The sequence below is a fragment of the Brienomyrus brachyistius genome, chromosome 5 (assembly GCF_023856365.1).
Source record: "Brienomyrus brachyistius isolate T26 chromosome 5, BBRACH_0.4, whole genome shotgun sequence".
NCBI lineage: Eukaryota > Metazoa > Chordata > Actinopteri > Osteoglossiformes > Mormyridae > Brienomyrus > Brienomyrus brachyistius.
In genome coordinates, this window is record NC_064537.1 from 6569382 (window position 1) to 6592150 (window position 22769).

The following is a 22769-nucleotide window of genomic DNA, read 5'->3' on the forward strand; positions in this document are numbered from 1 at the left end:
AGGGCAATTCCCAAACATGTTGAGTGAAAACTGCTGTAAGTGAAAGTAATATTTCCCCTTGGGGAGGCACCCTACCTTGAACTGTGGCTTCCTGTTTTTTGTTAAGCTACAGAGTCTTATATAACGCATTAATCCAGCCATGAAAGTGCCTCAGTTAATCAAAAATATACATTATTGCGCAACAATACTTTCCCTGTTATTCATTATTAATTTCTTCATCCATAATTAAATTACAGTTATTGTGGGTAATACGAAACAATTTAACTTGAAGTTGTCTCAAACCACATTTCTATGAGTTTTATAGTTAAAATAGCCAATAAAAGACAGATACAATTTTCCAATAAGGAGGTAATATAAAGCTATTTCCATATTGATTTGAGGGTGTGTAAGAACTCCCATAAACAAGATTGATTGTGGTTATTATTTAACAAATCATAGGGCAGATACAGAAACGCATTGAACATGTGACTATCCCTTGATGTTACGCATCTTCAGCGAACCTGTAGCCAGCTTTTTTTTTCCTTTGAAGGTACATGAAGGCGTCTTGTGGGCTCACAATCTACAGGATGGAAGGTGGGGGTCAGGAGCAGTGTCATTTGTGCAGCAGGTATGAATGGGAAGGACCCGGATGGATCAGACCTTGGCGATGGACATTGGCGTTGGGAACATGGAAGGTTTCTGGCTGGTAAAGAGGCGGAGCTAGTGTGGGAATGCATATGAGAGTGAATGTTGTGTGAGTGTGCCCTGCGATGGGCTGGCCCCCCATCCTGGGTTGTTCCCTGCCTCGTGCCCATTGTTTCCGGGATAGGCTCCAGACCCCCCGTGACCCAGTAGGATAAGCGGTTTGGAAAATGGATGGATGGATGGATATTCTCCCCCTAATTTCCACTTATGGCCACGAGTTCTAGTATTTAAACTAATATTGAAATAACCATTTGGCTGAACCGCATCCAGACCCGTTAGAATCTTATATAACTGGATCACGTCCCCCTTTACTCTCCTTTGCTCGAGGCTAAACATATTCAGCTCAGCTAACCTCTACTCATAAGACATTCCTCTAAGACCAGGAATCATTCTTGTAGCCTTACCTTTTCCACGGAAGCAATGCCCTTCTTAAGGTATGGTGACCAAACCTGCATAGAATATTCTAGGTGGGGTCTTACCAAGGAATTATACAATCGTAGCATCACTTCCCTTGTCTTAAACTCCACATACCTAGAGATGTAACCCAACATCCTCATACACTGAAGAGAGTGGGACATGGAAGCATCAACATACACACCGATGTCTTTCTCATAATCAGCTACCTTTATTTCAGTGGAACCCATAAAATATCTGTACTTTATATTTCTGCTCCCTGCATGGATTACCTTACATTTATCTACGTTAAATTTCATCTGCCAGGTATCAGCCCAGTCGCTAATTAAATCCAGATCCCGTTGTAGCTTTGCTGCTGCTAGATCAGTATCTGCTACATCACCCACCTTGGTATCGTCTGCAAATTTAACCAGTTTACTGTACGTATTGGTGTCAGTATCGTTAATTTAAATCAGGCACAATAGTGGTCCTAAAATTGAACCCTGCGGCGGTACCCTGCTATGAACGCAGGCCCACTGTGACATTGTGCTACTAATAACTACTAACTGCTTCCTGTCAGATACCCAGTTTTCAATCCATGCTGCTAGAGTTCCTAGAATCCCTGCAGCTTTGTATTCTGGAGGTTGTGGGCAAAACGCAGGGAACAGCCCAGGATGGGGCGCCAACCCATTGCAGAATATTAGGTACCTTCCAAAGATATTTTAGCAAAATGTCCAATGGTTCAGAATGCAGATGAGGACCTTTGGGGCAGATTATCCTATTTTTAAAAAGTAGGACCAGGACAATTATCACAACTCTCAGCCTGCCTAGAAAAAGCTAGAGAAGTACTGTAGAGCAGGAATGTGCGGGGCAGGGTGTTTGAAAACCAGAGGCATAACGGAGGGTTAGCGTTAGGGTTAACCCTAACCCACCCCTAGAAAGAATGGATTTATCGTAGACCCACTTAAAAATTTTCGAAAATGTGCATGTGTCAGACGAGAAGTGCATATATGCAGTTATACGGTATAACAGTATACCCACCTACCAAGACAGCATTACACCACTGCCGAGCACCTTCCTGTTCTGCCTCCTTAATGTGAACTCGTGTCTGAGTTTTTAAGGTACCGAGTTCCCCTTTTTTAAAAGGTTTCCACAAACACTTGAGAGAAAAGAAGAGTGTGAACTGGATAAAGTTTAAGAAACTGCTGTGATACCCTTAAAGAACACAGATCTTTGAAGTGCATTCATTGAGAATAAATGAAGCAGCCATGGATAAAACCATTAATATAAGCAAAGGATAAATCCTGCTTAGAATCAATATTTTATCTGTCCTGATGCCAACAGAACAGCGACAAGTTACAGTTGTGCGATGTACATAAATACAACCAGACAACAATACAGTAGGGTGCAAGATTTTACTGAAAGCACATTTTATTTACAATATACTGCAACTGACCACGGGGCGGCATGGTGGTTGCAGTGGTTAGCACTGTTGCCTCACACCTCTGGGACCTGGGTTCGAGTCTCCGCCTGGGTCACATGTGTGCGGAGTTTGCATGTTCTCCCCATGTCGTCGTGGGGCTTCCTCCGGGTACTCCGGATTCCCCCCACAGTCCAAAAACATGCTGAGGCTACCACGACCCAGTAGGATAAGCGGTTTGGAAGATGGATGGATGGATGGATGGATGGATAGATAGATGTAACTGACCACAGGGTAGCCAGAGTTGTTGCTCCTTCGCAGGGTTACGGGGATATTTACATCCCATAAGAGCAGCCCAAAAATTAGGCTGCAAAGAGGCTGCGGAGGAGGACTTTGGCTGCCCTTGGTCTGGTGGTAGGAGAAAATGGATGGATGGATGTAACTAGCCACAGTTCTTACTCCTTCGCAGGGTTACGGGGATATCTTCATCCCATAAGTGCAGCCCAAAAATTAGGCTGCAAAGAGGCTGCGGAGGAGGACTTTGGCTGCCCTTGGTCTGGTGGTAGGAGAAAATGGATGGATGGATGTAACCAGCCACAGTTCTTACTCCTTCGCAGGGTTACGGGGATATCTTAATCCCATAAGAGCAGCCCAAAAATTAGGCTGCAAAGAGGCTGCGGAGGAGGACTTTGGCTGCCCTTGGTCTGGTGGTAGGAGACAGTCCTAGGTTGGACATGGAGCCCGTCGTTTCTTGATATTCTGTAGTGAACAGAGCCAACACCAACCATCAGACTAGTGTTACCTGAAGCATAATAAACTCCTAATACGTCCGGCACCTTTTTAACTCCTCAAAACCAAGCCTAGTACCTTGAGCAGCATCTTTGGGATCTTCCAGAAGGATCTGAAGAAAGAAACGATCCTCCCATGTCTGCTGCCCGAATTGATATCTGGGGCCTCGGGGTCTCCTTCACCGTCTGCACCACCTGAAAACAATAATGCAGGGTGAGTATACAGGCCTTTTTACCACTTTCCATTACCTTCTTCTTGAGCTTGGGCCATGGGCATATGCTAATCACTCTGTTGAAAGGTGTGCGATCCGCAGGTGATGCAGTACCTGTCGCAGCTGCTGTGGCTGGGCTGCAGCACGTATCCTGGACCGCAGGTGTGCATGGTTCCTCACCATGCGGTAAGTTGCGGTCCAGGTGGAGGAACTTTAAGGAAATATTTTTGAGCAGAGCCTGGCCAGACTCACTCAGTTTATCAGCCATCGGCAGAACAACAAAGCACCTTGTCTTGCTTCTATGTATTCTGAAGCAGACACTATCTGCTTTACCCTGCTCTTCAAAGTGCACCTCCACGTGCCAGACTGCATTAATTTTGCTGCACATTTTAGTGTTTGAAAGATTATTTTAAATAATAAGATCACTAATCTTTATTATCTTATTCAGAGAAGTGTAGGTAACAGAACTAGACACAGTGCTATAAGATATCGTACTGACACTCGGGAACTGCGCCTCAGAATTTATACACGGCTATTGCTTACGTAGTCTTGGAACGTACAATCGTCTCCATGGAAATAGAATTCAGCGGGACAGCCAATGAGATACCTAGCTACTGCAGCCAATGAAATGCCTAGTTGTGACAGCGATGGCGTGCCTACGGGAAGTTTAACATAATAAAATTTCCATCCTCACAATGACTTTCTTTTCAGTCGGAATGGATCCAATAACAAGGTCTCCTGTACCGACGTTAATAATATGTTCCGGCCAAACAACCGTGACGACAAAAATCGGCCACGGTCTTACAATGAGCAATTTTCATTACCAAAACACACTCGTAATTTAGGTGTTTCAGATAGGAAAAGAGTAAAGAACACCACATAAATGTCACTGCCTGAACATATATTTTATATATGACCAATAAAGTGAAGTGGCAAGCAGAATACAGAATCGGTATACAATGCGTTTATACAGATCCTTCCAGACATCATGTGAAACGATAGAAACCGTACTTGTAAATGTTTCTAAACTTAAACTATATTAGGCCATTGGTTTGTCAGGGCACAGCACACAGTGACAGCCTTATACAGCATTGTGGCTTATTATCCATGCAGGCGAATATACACATACATGCACTGATAAGCGTGTCATTACAGTTTTGCTGTTTACTTTTGTCTTTAAAAAGCATTCACTACGTAACGCTAAGTTTAACAGGAGCAGATTAACCCATTTCTGTTACCCTCCGTAGTGAGGCTAGCGTAGGTTAAACAACGTGAAAATACCAACTTAAGAAGACAAAAAAATGCATTGCCGAGAGCAAACGCGCACTAAGGGAGATACCGTGTTGAAAGTGATCTCATTCCGTCTCACCGCTGCGACCCAGGCCATCCGACGCCTCTTCGTTACCTCCTCTACCTGCTGTCCATATCCTCTTTTCCAAGTGGGAAACAGAAAAAATCTCACGTTGTGCTCCACCTTTTTACCATTTCTACCATGTGCCTTAGTATGGCAGCCTCTCACACAGCACGGGTGTCCCATCTCACGAAAGACAATGCCGCAGGCTATCGCTCGGACTTGAACTGTATCCACCCAAAATGGCGATTCGACCCACAATGCACTGCGGCCATAGCGAAAAAGACCGATATACGCAGTGTCTACCGTAATTTATATATTTACAGTTGTGATTCGAATAAATACGAGTAAAGTCATTAATTGACCGAGTTGTCGTTTTTTTAAAAAAAAAAAAAATCTTCTCCTGTCTGCTATGTTGGTTGAATGCATAATCTATAAGACATAAACGGCTATGATAAATATCCATTATCGAATAGAAGCGGTCACCTGATTAGCGCGTGACGTGTGGGTAACATAGAGTCAGAGAAAACGGCGTCGCAATGCTAAGTTGGAGTATATGATCCCTGCATGACTTTTACGGATCTGTTGGGCAAGCCCGCAACTTTAAAAAATAGTTTGTAAGAGTAGAGCGCGATGGAGTACCAACTCCCTACGCTGCTTGTAATACGTGCAAAGTCATAGTCAAATATGCACCTGACTCGGGGACGATTGGCGTGCAGAAACACACTTGTAGCAGCAGATCGCTTGGTAAACGAGTGCAGCCAAAATAACTGGTTTTGTGAAGAGTTTTTCTCGCCATCCAGAGAAGGATTATGAAAAAATAAACAAATTTGTAATAGAACGGCTCCAACAGGTATGCCTGCTTTCAATATATCTGGGCTACGTGTTGTAATTGTTATGCTTATCTAATGAAGTACACGTACTAGACTTGGAATAGGCTTCACTCTAGTACTTTGTCAGCTTTTAAGAGTGCTGGACCAATCATATAAATAACTCTGAACAGTATAATGATGGACCACACTTCGCTTATTAGTAATTTATTTTAGTGAAATGCAGATTATATTCAGTACACCTGTCACACAAACGCGTTTTCTCCTAATGCCTTCTTGAATCAGTGTGAACATGTGCGATCCTGCCCTATTCTGTTCAATCTTACGAAGTAAACATGCCTAAATATTTTCTGGTTAATGTGTTGTGTGACCAGTTAGCCGCGGGGAGCCCTCGAGTCACGCGGGAAGCTCGTCGCTGGGAGTCTGGCTGTGGGAACTAATTCTGTGCCTTTTTTACCAGAATAAACGGCTGTGCGAGCCGAAGTGGAAAGGTGTGCGGGTGACTATTTACCTAATAGTCCCCTAATGGAAGTAGTTAATAGTACTATTTATCTGCATAGCATGAATAACAATCTGACATATTTATTCTTATATTCATGATTAACAAATTATTAATTAATTACTCAGAAACTAGTTCCTCTGGATAAAGGTGTTATCAGTTGTCTATGCATGAATAACTTGTGATTGAGTTAGTATTGCTGAGGTAAAGTAGACCCTTCCTTACCAAACACCAAGTAACTAAATCATTATACAATTATGATTCATTAAAAAACTGCTAACTAAACATTAAAATGTTGGTTATGTTACAAGTAAATTTCACCCAGGTGATCACAGGGATATGTGGGTTTCTGGGGTGTGAGGGTCAGGCCAGAATATATTGTGTGTATATGTCCAATTTATGGCACCATTCGTTAGACAGAGTCAAACTGTTGCTCTCAAACATTGTTCTCTTAATCACCTGAGTCAGTGTACTGTAGAAGGGATTAGGGCTGCAACGATTCATCGAGTAACTCGATTACAAAAAATCCTCGATGCGAATTCTTTGCTTCGATGCTTCAAAAAATGAAAAATGTCTAAAGTTTGGGACCATTTCAATCAAAAGAAAAGCGAACATACTGTACAGTGTGTCCATTGTAAAACCGAATTAGCTTACCACAATAGCACAATGTTAATGATTCAACATCTCAACAGAAAGCACCCAGTCTATGCATGCAGTCCACAGAGCAGAGCCAGCATACAAAGTAAGCGAGAGCGTTTCACTCACATTGGCCGCTAAAACAGACATGCGATAGAAACGTATTTATGGGCATATGTGTGAATAAAAAAGTATAACGAGATTCAGCCCAAGCAGTCCTTATTTTCCTCAATAAATACACTGATACAACAACAGTGAAAATGATGCTGTCGTAGTTAATTAACATGGAGCTGGAGCCTGTCTGTATACTAAGAGCAAAGAGACGGTTCCGTTACAGAGATGGTGAACTCAGGTGCAGTGAAGGAAAACAACAGCAGTGCTTGTAATCTCTACAAAACCTGTACTGGTAAAGAGCTGGCGAGAGTCTGTAATCAAACCTGCTGTTCAACAAGCTGAAAGGTGAAGAAAAGCGATGTTTTCAGCTGCTCCCATCCACCGCCGTTTGTCTTCCACAGCAGCAAAGCTACAGTAAAGCTATACAAGTTAAAATAGAAGCTGTTTGTATGCAGATAAACTGTTAGCTTAGTTTGACACAATATTTAAATTTGGCAACTTGCAGCAGGCTGACAGCAGCCGTCACACTTTGTCGCAATGATACCTGAAGCATGCAGGAGTGAGTCTAAGGGGGAGCATGGGGTGTTGTCAGCTAGATCTGTTTCAAGGCCTTAGTAATATTACTCTGTAGCTTGATTAATATGAATAATATTACATAATTATATTTATAATATATTTCTATTATTATAACATAAACATTAGACCATAACACCCCCCCCCCCCCCCAACAGCCTTGGGCCAGTGAGTCTCTGAGACACTGAATTATCGAACCGCCACATGCTCCTTTAAAGGCTTACATACACACTCATTCTCTAACACACTTAAACACACACACACTCATTCTCTAACAGACTTAAACACACACACTCTTACTCACATTCACTTACACACACGAACATGAGCACAGCATTCCTATCTCATCCAGGAGATACAATCCTGTCAGAACTTTATTATGCCTCCTATAAATGTACAAGAACACAGACAGTAAAGGGCATTTTAATTTATGCCTTAATTTAAGATATATGTATACTTTTATTTGACATCATTTTATTTATTTTTGCATTTAAGAAAGTGTTTTCTTTTAAAAAGCAAAACAAATATGTACATAAATGCACTAAAAGGGTTTAATTCTTTTGTCAGTTGTTTTATGGAGTTCAGTCATTAAAAATGTTCCTACAATGGATGGTACTTGCACTCCGTGGTAGAATACGGCAACTGTGAGACACTGTGCAATATTTGTAGCCGGGAGAAGCGCAATTTCGTTCTACTATGCACTCTGGAATTGTATGGTCCGAATGACAATAAAGTTCACTTTGACTTTTCACCGCTCCATCCGACGCTTGGCATTGTGCTTGGTGATGTGAGGCTTGCATGAGCTGCTCGGCCATGGAAGCCTGTTCCATGAAGTACAGTTTGTGTGTTGGAGTTCAGGCCAGAGGAAGCTTGGAAATCTGCAGTTATTGAGTCAGCAGAGCGTTGGCGACTTTTACACACCGTGCACCTCAGCACTTGCTGACCCCGCTCTGTTACTTCTCGTGGTCTGCCACTTTATATATATTTATTTATATTTCACAACCGTCACCATCGTCATCATTTTCTGTTTGCTGCTTCCAATGAAGGCTGCAATTTTACTATAACCTGACATAATGCAGTTATCCTCAGTTTGATTTAATGTATAAAAGCACTCGGTGGTCAGAGTGACTAATCTGTGAAAGCCAGTTTATTTTTCCAAACAGTAGAATGAAAAAAGTTTTAAAACTAAGTGATTATAAGAGAAAAACAATAAGGTGTCAAGAGAGAGGAGTGAAGAACAGAGTGAAAGAGAAGAAGCACAAGGGTCAAATAGACCCCAACTTTGCTCTTCTTTGATATCATCTTGTCTTTAGTAACTAACGTGTTCCTGTTGACCAGCCGAGAACTGTAGCCCCTTACTGTTAAAAAAAAAAAACATTCCTTTTCCTGAACTAGTACTACATAGTGCATAGAGCTAAGATCCAACCCCCATAGATGCTGAGCTAATTGTTTCATTTGATCAAATGACCAGGGAGATAATTGCTTTAATCTGGCATTAACCGCATAATCAGTGATGTGCTATTATCTAACCTGAATAACCTGCAGAGAAAACTCCAGCTGGGCAAATGGAGGATCCAGGACTATAATCTGTGCAGATTGTTATTAAATGAGCTTAATGGCTAAGGGCAATTCCCAAACATGTTGAGTGAAAACTGCTGTAAGTGAAAGTAATATTTCCCCTTGGGGAGGCACCCTACCTTGAACTGTGGCTTCCTGTTTTTTGTTAAGCTACAGAGTCTTATATAACGCATTAATCCAGCCATGAAAGTGCCTCAGTTAATCAAAAATATACATTATTGCGCAACAATACTTTCCCTGTTATTCATTATTAATTTCTTCATCCATAATTAAATTACAGTTATTGTGGGTAATACGAAACAATTTAACTTGAAGTTGTCTCAAACCACATTTCTATGAGTTTTATAGTTAAAATAGCCAATAAAAGACAGATACAATTTTCCAATAAGGAGGTAATATAAAGCTATTTCCATATTGATTTGAGGGTGTGTAAGAACTCCCATAAACAAGATTGATTGTGGTTATTATTTAACAAATCATAGGGCAGATACAGAAACGCATTGAACATGTGACTATCCCTTGATGTTACGCATCTTCAGCGAACCTGTAGCCAGCTTTTTTTTTCCTTTGAAGGTACATGAAGGCGTCTTGTGGGCTCACAATCTACAGGATGGAAGGTGGGGGTCAGGAGCAGTGTCATTTGTGCAGCAGGTATGAATGGGAAGGACCCGGATGGATCAGACCTTGGCGATGGACATTGGCGTTGGGAACATGGAAGGTTTCTGGCTGGTAAAGAGGCGGAGCTAGTGTGGGAATGCATATGAGAGTGAATGTTGTGTGAGTGTGCCCTGCGATGGGCTGGCCCCCCATCCTGGGTTGTTCCCTGCCTCGTGCCCATTGTTTCCGGGATAGGCTCCAGACCCCCCGTGACCCAGTAGGATAAGCGGTTTGGAAAATGGATGGATGGATGGATATTCTCCCCCTAATTTCCACTTATGGCCACGAGTTCTAGTATTTAAACTAATATTGAAATAACCATTTGGCTGAACCGCATCCAGACCCGTTAGAATCTTATATAACTGGATCACGTCCCCCTTTACTCTCCTTTGCTCGAGGCTAAACATATTCAGCTCAGCTAACCTCTACTCATAAGACATTCCTCTAAGACCAGGAATCATTCTTGTAGCCTTACCTTTTCCACGGAAGCAATGCCCTTCTTAAGGTATGGTGACCAAACCTGCATAGAATATTCTAGGTGGGGTCTTACCAAGGAATTATACAATCGTAGCATCACTTCCCTTGTCTTAAACTCCACATACCTAGAGATGTAACCCAACATCCTCATACACTGAAGAGAGTGGGACATGGAAGCATCAACATACACACCGATGTCTTTCTCATAATCAGCTACCTTTATTTCAGTGGAACCCATAAAATATCTGTACTTTATATTTCTGCTCCCTGCATGGATTACCTTACATTTATCTACGTTAAATTTCATCTGCCAGGTATCAGCCCAGTCGCTAATTAAATTCAGATCCCGTTGTAGCTTTGCTGCTGCTAGATCAGTATCTGCTACACCACCCACCTTGGTATCGTCTGCAAATTTAACCAGTTTACTGTACGTATTGGTGTCAATATCGTTAATTTAAATCAGGCACAATAGTGGTCCTAAAATTTAACCCTGCGGCGGTACCCCCGCTATGAACGCAGGCCCACTGTGACATTGTGCTACTAATAACTACTAACTGCTTCCTGTCAGATACCCAGTTTTCAATCCATGCTGCTAGAGTTCCTAGAATCCCTGCAGCTTTGTATTCTGGAGGTTGTGGGCAAAACGCAGGGAACAGCCCAGGATGGGGCGCCAACCCATTGCAGAATATTAGGTACCTTCCAAAGATATTTTAGCAAAATGTCCAATGGTTCAGAATGCAGATGAGGACCTTTGGGGCAGATTATCCTATTTTTAAAAAGTAGGACCAGGACAATTATCACAACTCTCAGCCTGCCTAGAAAAAGCTAGAGAAGTACTGTAGAGCAGGAATGTGCGGGGCAGGGTGTTTGAAAACCAGAGGCATAACGGAGGGTTAGCGTTAGGGTTAACCCTAACCCACCCCTAGAAAGAATGGATTTATCGTAGACCCACTTAAAAATTTTCGAAAATGTGCATGTGTCAGACGAGAAGTGCATATATGCAGTTATACGGTATAACAGTATACCCACCTACCAAGACAGCATTACACCACTGCCGAGCACCTTCCTGTTCTGACTCCTTAATGTGAACTCGTGTCTGAGTTTTTAAGGTACCGAGTTCCCCTTTTTTAAAAGGTTTCCACAAACACTTGAGAGAAAAGAAGAGTGTGAACTGGATAAAGTTTAAGAAACTGCTGTGATACCCTTAAAGAACACAGATCTTTGAAGTGCATTCATTGAGAATAAATGAAGCAGCCATGGATAAAACCATTAATATAAGCAAAGGATAAATCCTGCTTAGAATCAATATTTTATCTGTCCTGATGCCAACAGAACAGCGACAAGTTACAGTTGTGCGATGTACATAAATACAACCAGACAACAATACAGTAGGGTGCAAGATTTTACTGAAAGCACATTTTATTTACAATATACTGCAACTGACCACGGGGCGGCATGGTGGTTGCAGTGGTTAGCACTGTTGCCTCACACCTCTGGGACCTGGGTTCGAGTCTCCGCCTGGGTCACATGTGTGCGGAGTTTGCATGTTCTCCCCATGTCGTCGTGGGGCTTCCTCCGGGTACTCCGGATTCCCCCCACAGTCCAAAAACATGCTGAGGCTACCACGACCCAGTAGGATAAGCGGTTTGGAAGATGGATGGATGGATGGATGGATGGATAGATAGATGTAACTGACCACAGGGTAGCCAGAGTTGTTGCTCCTTCGCAGGGTTACGGGGATATTTACATCCCATAAGAGCAGCCCAAAAATTAGGCTGCAAAGAGGCTGCGGAGGAGGACTTTGGCTGCCCTTGGTCTGGTGGTAGGAGAAAATGGATGGATGGATGTAACTAGCCACAGTTCTTACTCCTTCGCAGGGTTACGGGGATATCTTCATCCCATAAGTGCAGCCCAAAAATTAGGCTGCAAAGAGGCTGCGGAGGAGGACTTTGGCTGCCCTTGGTCTGGTGGTAGGAGAAAATGGATGGATGGATGTAACCAGCCACAGTTCTTACTCCTTCGCAGGGTTACGGGGATATCTTAATCCCATAAGAGCAGCCCAAAAATTAGGCTGCAAAGAGGCTGCGGAGGAGGACTTTGGCTGCCCTTGGTCTGGTGGTAGGAGACAATCCTAGGTTGGACATGGAGCCCGTCGTTTCTTGATATTCTGTAGTGAACAGAGCCAACACCAACCATCAGACTAGTGTTACCTGAAGCATAATAAACTCCTAATACGTCCGGCACCTTTTTAACTCCTCAAAACCAAGCCTAGTACCTTGAGCAGCATCTTTGGGATCTTCCAGAAGGATCTGAAGAAAGAAACGATCCTCCCATGTCTGCTGCCCGAATTGATATCTGGGGCCTCGGGGTCTCCTTCACCGTCTGCACCACCTGAAAACAATAATGCAGGGTGAGTATACAGGCCTTTTTACCACTTTCCATTACCTTCTTCTTGAGCTTGGGCCATGGGCATATGCTAATCACTCTGTTGAAAGGTGTGCGATCCGCAGGTGATGCAGTACCTGTCGCAGCTGCTGTGGCTGGGCTGCAGCACGTATCCTGGACCGCAGGTGTGCATGGTTCCTCACCATGCGGTAAGTTGCGGTCCAGGTGGAGGAACTTTAAGGAAATATTTTTGAGCAGAGCCTGGCCAGACTCACTCAGTTTATCAGCCATCGGCAGAACAACAAAGCACCTTGTCTTGCTTCTATGTATTCTGAAGCAGACACTATCTGCTTTACCCTGCTCTTCAAAGTGCACCTCCACGTGCCAGACTGCATTAATTTTGCTGCACATTTTAGTGTTTGAAAGATTATTTTAAATAATAAGATCACTAATCTTTATTATCTTATTCAGAGAAGTGTAGGTAACAGAACTAGACACAGTGCTATAAGATATCGTACTGACACTCGGGAACTGCGCCTCAGAATTTATACACGGCTATTGCTTACGTAGTCTTGGAACGTACAATCGTCTCCATGGAAATAGAATTCAGCGGGACAGCCAATGAGATACCTAGCTACTGCAGCCAATGAAATGCCTAGTTGTGACAGCGATGGCGTGCCTACGGGAAGTTTAACATAATAAAATTTCCATCCTCACAATGACTTTCTTTTCAGTCGGAATGGATCCAATAACAAGGTCTCCTGTACCGACGTTAATAATATGTTCCGGCCAAACAACCGTGACGACAAAAATCGGCCACGGTCTTACAATGAGCAATTTTCATTACCAAAACACACTCGTAATTTAGGTGTTTCAGATAGGAAAAGAGTAAAGAACACCACATAAATGTCACTGCCTGAACATATATTTTATTTTAAATATGACCAATAAAGTGAAGTGGCAAGCAGAATACAGAATCGGTATACAATGCGTTTATACAGATCCTTCCAGACATCATGTGAAACGATAGAAACCGTACTTGTAAATGTTTCTAAACTTAAACTATATTAGGCCATTGGTTTGTCAGGGCACAGCACACAGTGACAGCCTTATACAGCATTGTGGCTTATTATCCATGCAGGCGAATATACACATACATGCACTGATAAGCGTGTCATTACAGTTTTGCTGTTTACTTTTGTCTTTAAAAAGCATTCACTACGTAACGCTAAGTTTAACAGGAGCAGATTAACCCATTTCTGTTACCCTCCGTAGTGAGGCTAGCGTAGGTTAAACAACGTGAAAATACCAACTTAAGAAGACAAAAAAATGCATTGCCGAGAGCAAACGCGCACTAAGGGAGATACCGTGTTGAAAGTGATCTCATTCCGTCTCACCGCTGCGACCCAGGCCATCCGACGCCTCTTCGTTACCTCCTCTACCTGCTGTCCATATCCTCTTTTCCAAGTGGGAAACCGAAAAAATCTCACGTTGTGCTCCACCTTTTTACCATTTCTACCATGTGTAAGGCACCATGTGCCTTAGTATGGCAGCCTCTCACACAGCACGGGTGTCCCATCTCACGAAAGACAATGCCGCAGGCTATCGCTCGGACTTGAACTGTATCCACCCAAAATGGCGATTCGACCCACAATGCACTGCGGCCATAGCGAAAAAGACCGATATACGCAGTGTCTACCGTAATTTATATATTTACAGTTGTGATTCGAATAAATACGAGTAAAGTCATTAATTGACCGAGTTGTCGTTTTTTTTAAAAAAAAATCTTCTCCTGTCTGCTATGTTGGTTGAATGCATAATCTATAAGACATAAACGGCTATGATAAATATCCATTATCGAATAGAAGCGGTCACCTGATTAGCGCGTGACGTGTGGGTAACATGGAGTCAGAGAAAACGGCGTCGCAATGCTAAGTTGGAGTATATGATCCCTGCATGACTTTTACGGATCTGTTGGGCAAGCCCGCAACTTTAAAAAATAGTTTGTAAGAGTAGAGCGCGATGGAGTACCAACTCCCTACGCTGCTTGTAATACGTGCAAAGTCAGTCAAATATGCACCTGACTCGGGGACGATTGGCGTGCAGAAACACACTTGTAGCAGCAGATCGCTTGGTAAACGAGTGCAGCCAAAATAACTGGTTTTGTGAAGTGAGAAGTTCCAGAAATTATGAAGATCAGGCTCAGGAACACGATGGCTCGCATGTGGGTGCAAGATTTGAGACCTTTTGTTTTTATAGAAGCACAAGGATTCATCGACATGGCGAAGGAGTTGCTTCACATCGCTGCGACTTATGGGACCAGCATTGAGATCAATGGGGTCTTAGCGAGTGCACAGAGTGTTTCTCGCCATCCAGAGAAGGATTATGAAAAAATAAACAAATTTGTAATAGAACGGCTCCAACAGGTATGCCTGCTTTCAATATATCTGGGCTACGTGTTGTAATTGTTATGCTTATCTAATGAAGTACACGTACTAGACTTGGAATAGGCTTCACTCTAGTACTTTGTCAGCTTTTAAGAGTGCTGGACCAATCATATAAATAACTCTGAACAGTATAATGATGGACCACACTTCGCTTATTAGTAATTTATTTTAGTGAAATGCAGATTATATTCAGTACACCTGTCACACAAACGCGTTTTCTCCTAATGCCTTCTTGAATCAGTGTGAACATGTGCGATCCTGCCCTATTCTGTTCAATCTTACGAAGTAAACATGCCTAAATATTTTCTGGTTAATGTGTTGTGTGACCAGTTAGCCGCGGGGAGCCCTCGAGTCACGCGGGAAGCTCGTCGCTGGGAGTCTGGCTGTGGGAACTAATTCTGTGCCTTTTTTACCAGAATAAACGGCTGTGCGAGCCGAAGTGGAAAGGTGTGCGGGTGACTATTTACCTAATAGTCCCCTAATGGAAGTAGTTAATAGTACTATTTATCTGCATAGCATGAATAACAATCTGACATATTTATTCTTATATTCATGATTAACAAATTATTAATTAATTACTCAGAAACTAGTTCCTCTGGATAAAGGTGTTATCAGTTGTCTGTGCATGAATAACTTGTGATTGAGTTAGTATTGCTGAGGTAAAGTAGACCCTTCCTTACCAAACACCAAGTAACTAAATCATTATACAATTATGATTCATTAAAAAACTGCTAACTAAACATTAAAATGTTGGTTATGTTACAAGTAAATTTCACCCAGGTGATCACAGGGATATGTGGGTTTCTGGGGTGTGAGGGTCAGGCCAGAATATATTGTGTGTATATGTCCAATTTATGGCACCATTCGTTAGACAGAGTCAAACTGTTGCTCTCAAACATTGTTCTCTTAATCACCTGAGTCAGTGTACTGTAGAAGGGATTAGGGCTGCAACGATTCATCGAGTAACTCGATTACAAAAAATCCTCGATGCGAATTCTTTGCTTCGATGCTTCAAAAAATGAAAAATGTCTAAAGTTTGGGACCATTTCAATCAAAAGAAAAGCGAACATACTGTACAGTGTGTCCATTGTAAAACCGAATTAGCTTACCACAATAGCACAATGTTAATGATTCAACATCTCAACAGAAAGCACCCAGTCTATGCATGCAGTCCACAGAGCAGAGCCAGCATACAAAGTAAGCGAGAGCGCTTCACTCACATTGGCCGCTAAAACAGACATGCGATAGAAACGTATTTATGGGCATATGTGTGAATAAAAAAGTATAACGAGATTCAGCCCAAGCAGTCCTTATTTTCCTCAATAAATACACTGATACAACAACAGTGAAAATGATGCTGTCGTAGTTAATTAACATGGAGCTGGAGCCTGTCTGTATACTAAGAGCAAAGAGACGGTTCCGTTACAGAGATGGTGAACTCAGGTGCAGTGAAGGAAAACAACAGCAGTGCTTGTAATCTCTACAAAACCTGTACTGGTAAAGAGCTGGCGAGAGTCTGTAATCAAACCTGCTGTTCAACAAGCTGAAAGGTGAAGAAAAGCGATGTTTTCAGCTGCTCCCATCCACCGCCGTTTGTCTTCCACAGCAGCAAAGCTACAGTAAAGCTATACAAGTTAAAATAGAAGCTGTTTGTATGCAGATAAACTGTTAGCTTAGTTTGACACAATATTTAAATTTGGCAACTTGCAGCAGGCTGACAGCAGCCGTCACACTTTGTCGCAATGATACCTGAAGCATGCAGGAGTGAGTCTAAGGGGGAGCATGGGGTGTTGTCAGCTAGATCTGTTTCAAGGCCTTAGTAATATTACTCTGTAGCTTGATTAATATGAATAATATTACATAATTATATTTATAATATATTTCTATTATTATAACATAAACATTAGACCATAACACCCCCCCCCCCCCAACAGCCTTGGGCCAGTGAGTCTCTGAGACACTGAATTATCGAACCGCCACATGCTCCTTTAAAGGCTTACATACACACTCATTCTCTAACACACTTAAACACACACACACTCATTCTCTAACAGACTTAAACACACACACTCTTACTCACATTCACTTACACACACGAACATGAGCACAGCATTCCTATCTCATCCAGGAGATACAATCCTGTCAGAACTTTATTATGCCTCCTATAAATGTACAAGAACACAGACAGTAAAGGGCATTTTAATTTATGCCTTAATTTAAGATATATGTATACTTTTATTTGACATCATTTTATTTATTTTTGCATTTAAGAAAGTGTTTTCTTTTAAAAAGCAAAACAAATATGTACATAAATGCACTAAAAGGGTTTAATTCTTTTGTCAGTTGTTTTATGGAGTTCAGTCATTAAAAATGTTCCTACAATGGATGGTACTTGCACTCCGTGGTAGAATACGGCAACTGTGAGACACTGTGCAATATTTGTAGCCGGGAGAAGCGCAATTTCGTTCTACTATGCACTCTGGAATTGTATGGTCCGAATGACAATAAAGTTCACTTTGACTTTTCACCGCTCCATCCGACGCTTGGCATTGTGCTTGGTGATGTGAGGCTTGCATGAGCTGCTCGGCCATGGAAGCCTGTTCCATGAAGTACAGTTTGTGTGTTGGAGTTCAGGCCAGAGGAAGCTTGGAAATCTGCAGTTATTGAGTCAGCAGAGCGTTGGCGACTTTTACACACCGTGCACCTCAGCACTTGCTGACCCCGCTCTGTTACTTCTCGTGGTCTGCCACTTTATATATATTTATTTATATTTCACAACCGTCACCATCGTCATCATTTTCTGTTTGCTGCTTCCAATGAAGGCTGCAATTTTACTATAACCTGACATAATGCAGTTATCCTCAGTTTGATTTAATGTATAAAAGCACTCGGTGGTCAGAGTGACTAATCTGTGAAAGCCAGTTTATTTTTCCAAACAGTAGAATGAAAAAAGTTTTAAAACTAAGTGATTATAAGAGAAAAACAATAAGGTGTCAAGAGAGAGGAGTGAAGAACAGAGTGAAAGAGAAGAAGCACAAGGGTCAAATAGACCCCAACTTTGCTCTTCTTTGATATCATCTTGTCTTTAGTAACTAACGTGTTCCTGTTGACCAGCCGAGAACTGTAGCCCCTTACTGTTAAAAAAAAAAAACATTCCTTTTCCTGAACTAGTACTACATAGTGCATAGAGCTAAGATCCAACCCCCATAGATGCTGAGCTAATTGTTTCATTTGATCAAATGACCAGGGAGATAATTGCTTTAATCTGGCATTAACCGCATAATCAGTGATGTGCTATTATCTAACCTGAATAACCTGCAGAGAAAACTCCAGCTGGGCAAATGGAGGATCCAGGACTATAATCTGTGCAGATTGTTATTAAATGAGCTTAATGGCTAAGGGCAATTCCCAAACATGTTGAGTGAAAACTGCTGTAAGTGAAAGTAATATTTCCCCTTGGGGAGGCACCCTACCTTGAACTGTGGCTTCCTGTTTTTTGTTAAGCTACAGAGTCTTATATAACGCATTAATCCAGCCATGAAAGTGCCTCAGTTAATCAAAAATATACATTATTGCGCAACAATACTTTCCCTGTTATTCATTATTAATTTCTTCATCCATAATTAAATTACAGTTATTGTGGGTAATACGAAACAATTTAACTTGAAGTTGTCTCAAACCACATTTCTATGAGTTTTATAGTTAAAATAGCCAATAAAAGACAGATACAATTTTCCAATAAGGAGGTAATATAAAGCTATTTCCATATTGATTTGAGGGTGTGTAAGAACTCCCATAAACAAGATTGATTGTGGTTATTATTTAACAAATCATAGGGCAGATACAGAAACGCATTGAACATGTGACTATCCCTTGATGTTACGCATCTTCAGCGAACCTGTAGCCAGCTTTTTTTTTCCTTTGAAGGTACATGAAGGCGTCTTGTGGGCTCACAATCTACAGGATGGAAGGTGGGGGTCAGGAGCAGTGTCATTTGTGCAGCAGGTATGAATGGGAAGGACCCGGATGGATCAGACCTTGGCGATGGACATTGGCGTTGGGAACATGGAAGGTTTCTGGCTGGTAAAGAGGCGGAGCTAGTGTGGGAATGCATATGAGAGTGAATGTTGTGTGAGTGTGCCCTGCGATGGGCTGGCCCCCCATCCTGGGTTGTTCCCTGCCTCGTGCCCATTGTTTCCGGGATAGGCTCCAGACCCCCCGTGACCCAGTAGGATAAGCGGTTTGGAAAATGGATGGATGGATGGATATTCTCCCCCTAATTTCCACTTATGGCCACGAGTTCTAGTATTTAAACTAATATTGAAATAACCATTTGGCTGAACCGCATCCAGACCCGTTAGAATCTTATATAACTGGATCACGTCCCCCTTTACTCTCCTTTGCTCGAGGCTAAACATATTCAGCTCAGCTAACCTCTACTCATAAGACATTCCTCTAAGACCAGGAATCATTCTTGTAGCCTTACCTTTTCCACGGAAGCAATGCCCTTCTTAAGGTATGGTGACCAAACCTGCATAGAATATTCTAGGTGGGGTCTTACCAAGGAATTATACAATCGTAGCATCACTTCCCTTGTCTTAAACTCCACATACCTAGAGATGTAACCCAACATCCTCATACACTGAAGAGAGTGGGACATGGAAGCATCAACATACACACCGATGTCTTTCTCATAATCAGCTACCTTTATTTCAGTGGAACCCATAAAATATCTGTACTTTATATTTCTGCTCCCTGCATGGATTACCTTACATTTATCTACGTTAAATTTCATCTGCCAGGTATCAGCCCAGTCGCTAATTAAATTCAGATCCCGTTGTAGCTTTGCTGCTGCTAGATCAGTATCTGCTACACCACCCACCTTGGTATCGTCTGCAAATTTAACCAGTTTACTGTACGTATTGGTGTCAATATCGTTAATTTAAATCAGGCACAATAGTGGTCCTAAAATTTAACCCTGCGGCGGTACCCCGCTATGAACGCAGGCCCACTGTGACATTGTGCTACTAATAACTACTAACTGCTTCCTGTCAGATACCCAGTTTTCAATCCATGCTGCTAGAGTTCCTAGAATCCCTGCAGCTTTGTATTCTGGAGGTTGTGGGCAAAACGCAGGGAACAGCCCAGGATGGGGCGCCAACCCATTGCAGAATATTAGGTACCTTCCAAAGATATTTTAGCAAAATGTCCAATGGTTCAGAATGCAGATGAGGACCTTTGGGGCAGATTATCCTATTTTTAAAAAGTAGGACCAGGACAATTATCACAACTCTCAGCCTGCCTAGAAAAAGCTAGAGAAGTACTGTAGAGCAGGAATGTGCGGGGCAGGGTGTTTGAAAACCAGAGGCATAACGGAGGGTTAGCGTTAGGGTTAACCCTAACCCACCCCTAGAAAGAATGGATTTATCGTAGACCCACTTAAAAATTTTCGAAAATGTGCATGTGTCAGACGAGAAGTGCATATATGCAGTTATACGGTATAACAGTATACCCACCTACCAAGACAGCATTACACCACTGCCGAGCACCTTCCTGTTCTGACTCCTTAATGTGAACTCGTGTCTGAGTTTTTAAGGTACCGAGTTCCCCTTTTTTAAAAGGTTTCCACAAACACTTGAGAGAAAAGAAGAGTGTGAACTGGATAAAGTTTAAGAAACTGCTGTGATACCCTTAAAGAACACAGATCTTTGAAGTGCATTCATTGAGAATAAATGAAGCAGCCATGGATAAAACCATTAATATAAGCAAAGGATAAATCCTGCTTAGAATCAATATTTTATCTGTCCTGATGCCAACAGAACAGCGACAAGTTACAGTTGTGCGATGTACATAAATACAACCAGACAACAATACAGTAGGGTGCAAGATTTTACTGAAAGCACATTTTATTTACAATATACTGCAACTGACCACGGGGCGGCATGGTGGTTGCAGTGGTTAGCACTGTTGCCTCACACCTCTGGGACCTGGGTTCGAGTCTCCGCCTGGGTCACATGTGTGCGGAGTTTGCATGTTCTCCCCATGTCGTCGTGGGGCTTCCTCCGGGTACTCCGGATTCCCCCCACAGTCCAAAAACATGCTGAGGCTACCACGACCCAGTAGGATAAGCGGTTTGGAAGATGGATGGATGGATGGATGGATGGATAGATAGATGTAACTGACCACAGGGTAGCCAGAGTTGTTGCTCCTTCGCAGGGTTACGGGGATATTTACATCCCATAAGAGCAGCCCAAAAATTAGGCTGCAAAGAGGCTGCGGAGGAGGACTTTGGCTGCCCTTGGTCTGGTGGTAGGAGAAAATGGATGGATGGATGTAACTAGCCACAGTTCTTACTCCTTCGCAGGGTTACGGGGATATCTTCATCCCATAAGTGCAGCCCAAAAATTAGGCTGCAAAGAGGCTGCGGAGGAGGACTTTGGCTGCCCTTGGTCTGGTGGTAGGAGAAAATGGATGGATGGATGTAACCAGCCACAGTTCTTACTCCTTCGCAGGGTTACGGGGATATCTTAATCCCATAAGAGCAGCCCAAAAATTAGGCTGCAAAGAGGCTGCGGAGGAGGACTTTGGCTGCCCTTGGTCTGGTGGTAGGAGACAATCCTAGGTTGGACATGGAGCCCGTCGTTTCTTGATATTCTGTAGTGAACAGAGCCAACACCAACCATCAGACTAGTGTTACCTGAAGCATAATAAACTCCTAATACGTCCGGCACCTTTTTAACTCCTCAAAACCAAGCCTAGTACCTTGAGCAGCATCTTTGGGATCTTCCAGAAGGATCTGAAGAAAGAAACGATCCTCCCATGTCTGCTGCCCGAATTGATATCTGGGGCCTCGGGGTCTCCTTCACCGTCTGCACCACCTGAAAACAATAATGCAGGGTGAGTATACAGGCCTTTTTACCACTTTCCATTACCTTCTTCTTGAGCTTGGGCCATGGGCATATGCTAATCACTCTGTTGAAAGGTGTGCGATCCGCAGGTGATGCAGTACCTGTCGCAGCTGCTGTGGCTGGGCTGCAGCACGTATCCTGGACCGCAGGTGTGCATGGTTCCTCACCATGCGGTAAGTTGCGGTCCAGGTGGAGGAACTTTAAGGAAATATTTTTGAGCAGAGCCTGGCCAGACTCACTCAGTTTATCAGCCATCGGCAGAACAACAAAGCACCTTGTCTTGCTTCTATGTATTCTGAAGCAGACACTATCTGCTTTACCCTGCTCTTCAAAGTGCACCTCCACGTGCCAGACTGCATTAATTTTGCTGCACATTTTAGTGTTTGAAAGATTATTTTAAATAATAAGATCACTAATCTTTATTATCTTATTCAGAGAAGTGTAGGTAACAGAACTAGACACAGTGCTATAAGATATCGTACTGACACTCGGGAACTGCGCCTCAGAATTTATACACGGCTATTGCTTACGTAGTCTTGGAACGTACAATCGTCTCCATGGAAATAGAATTCAGCGGGACAGCCAATGAGATACCTAGCTACTGCAGCCAATGAAATGCCTAGTTGTGACAGCGATGGCGTGCCTACGGGAAGTTTAACATAATAAAATTTCCATCCTCACAATGACTTTCTTTTCAGTCGGAATGGATCCAATAACAAGGTCTCCTGTACCGACGTTAATAATATGTTCCGGCCAAACAACCGTGACGACAAAAATCGGCCACGGTCTTACAATGAGCAATTTTCATTATCAAAAC

General features: G+C 42.6%; 1 protein-coding gene across 5 annotated transcripts in view; it reads left to right on the forward strand.

The window, feature by feature from the left end:
- The window catches only part of ighd (immunoglobulin heavy constant delta), a 93608-nt gene that overhangs the window by 23458 nt on the left and 47381 nt on the right, over window positions 1-22769 (forward strand). Inside the window, exon 1 of one of the 5 annotated variants that reach the window (XM_049013546.1) lies at window positions 4573-4587. The exons of 3 other annotated variants lie outside the window; for them this stretch is intronic. The gene's annotated coding sequence lies outside the window, so the exon portion shown is untranslated. Of the gene's footprint in view, window positions 1-4572; window positions 4588-13700; window positions 13716-22769 lie in introns of those variants that run through there. One more of the 5 variants, XM_049013547.1, reaches the window with a different exon arrangement.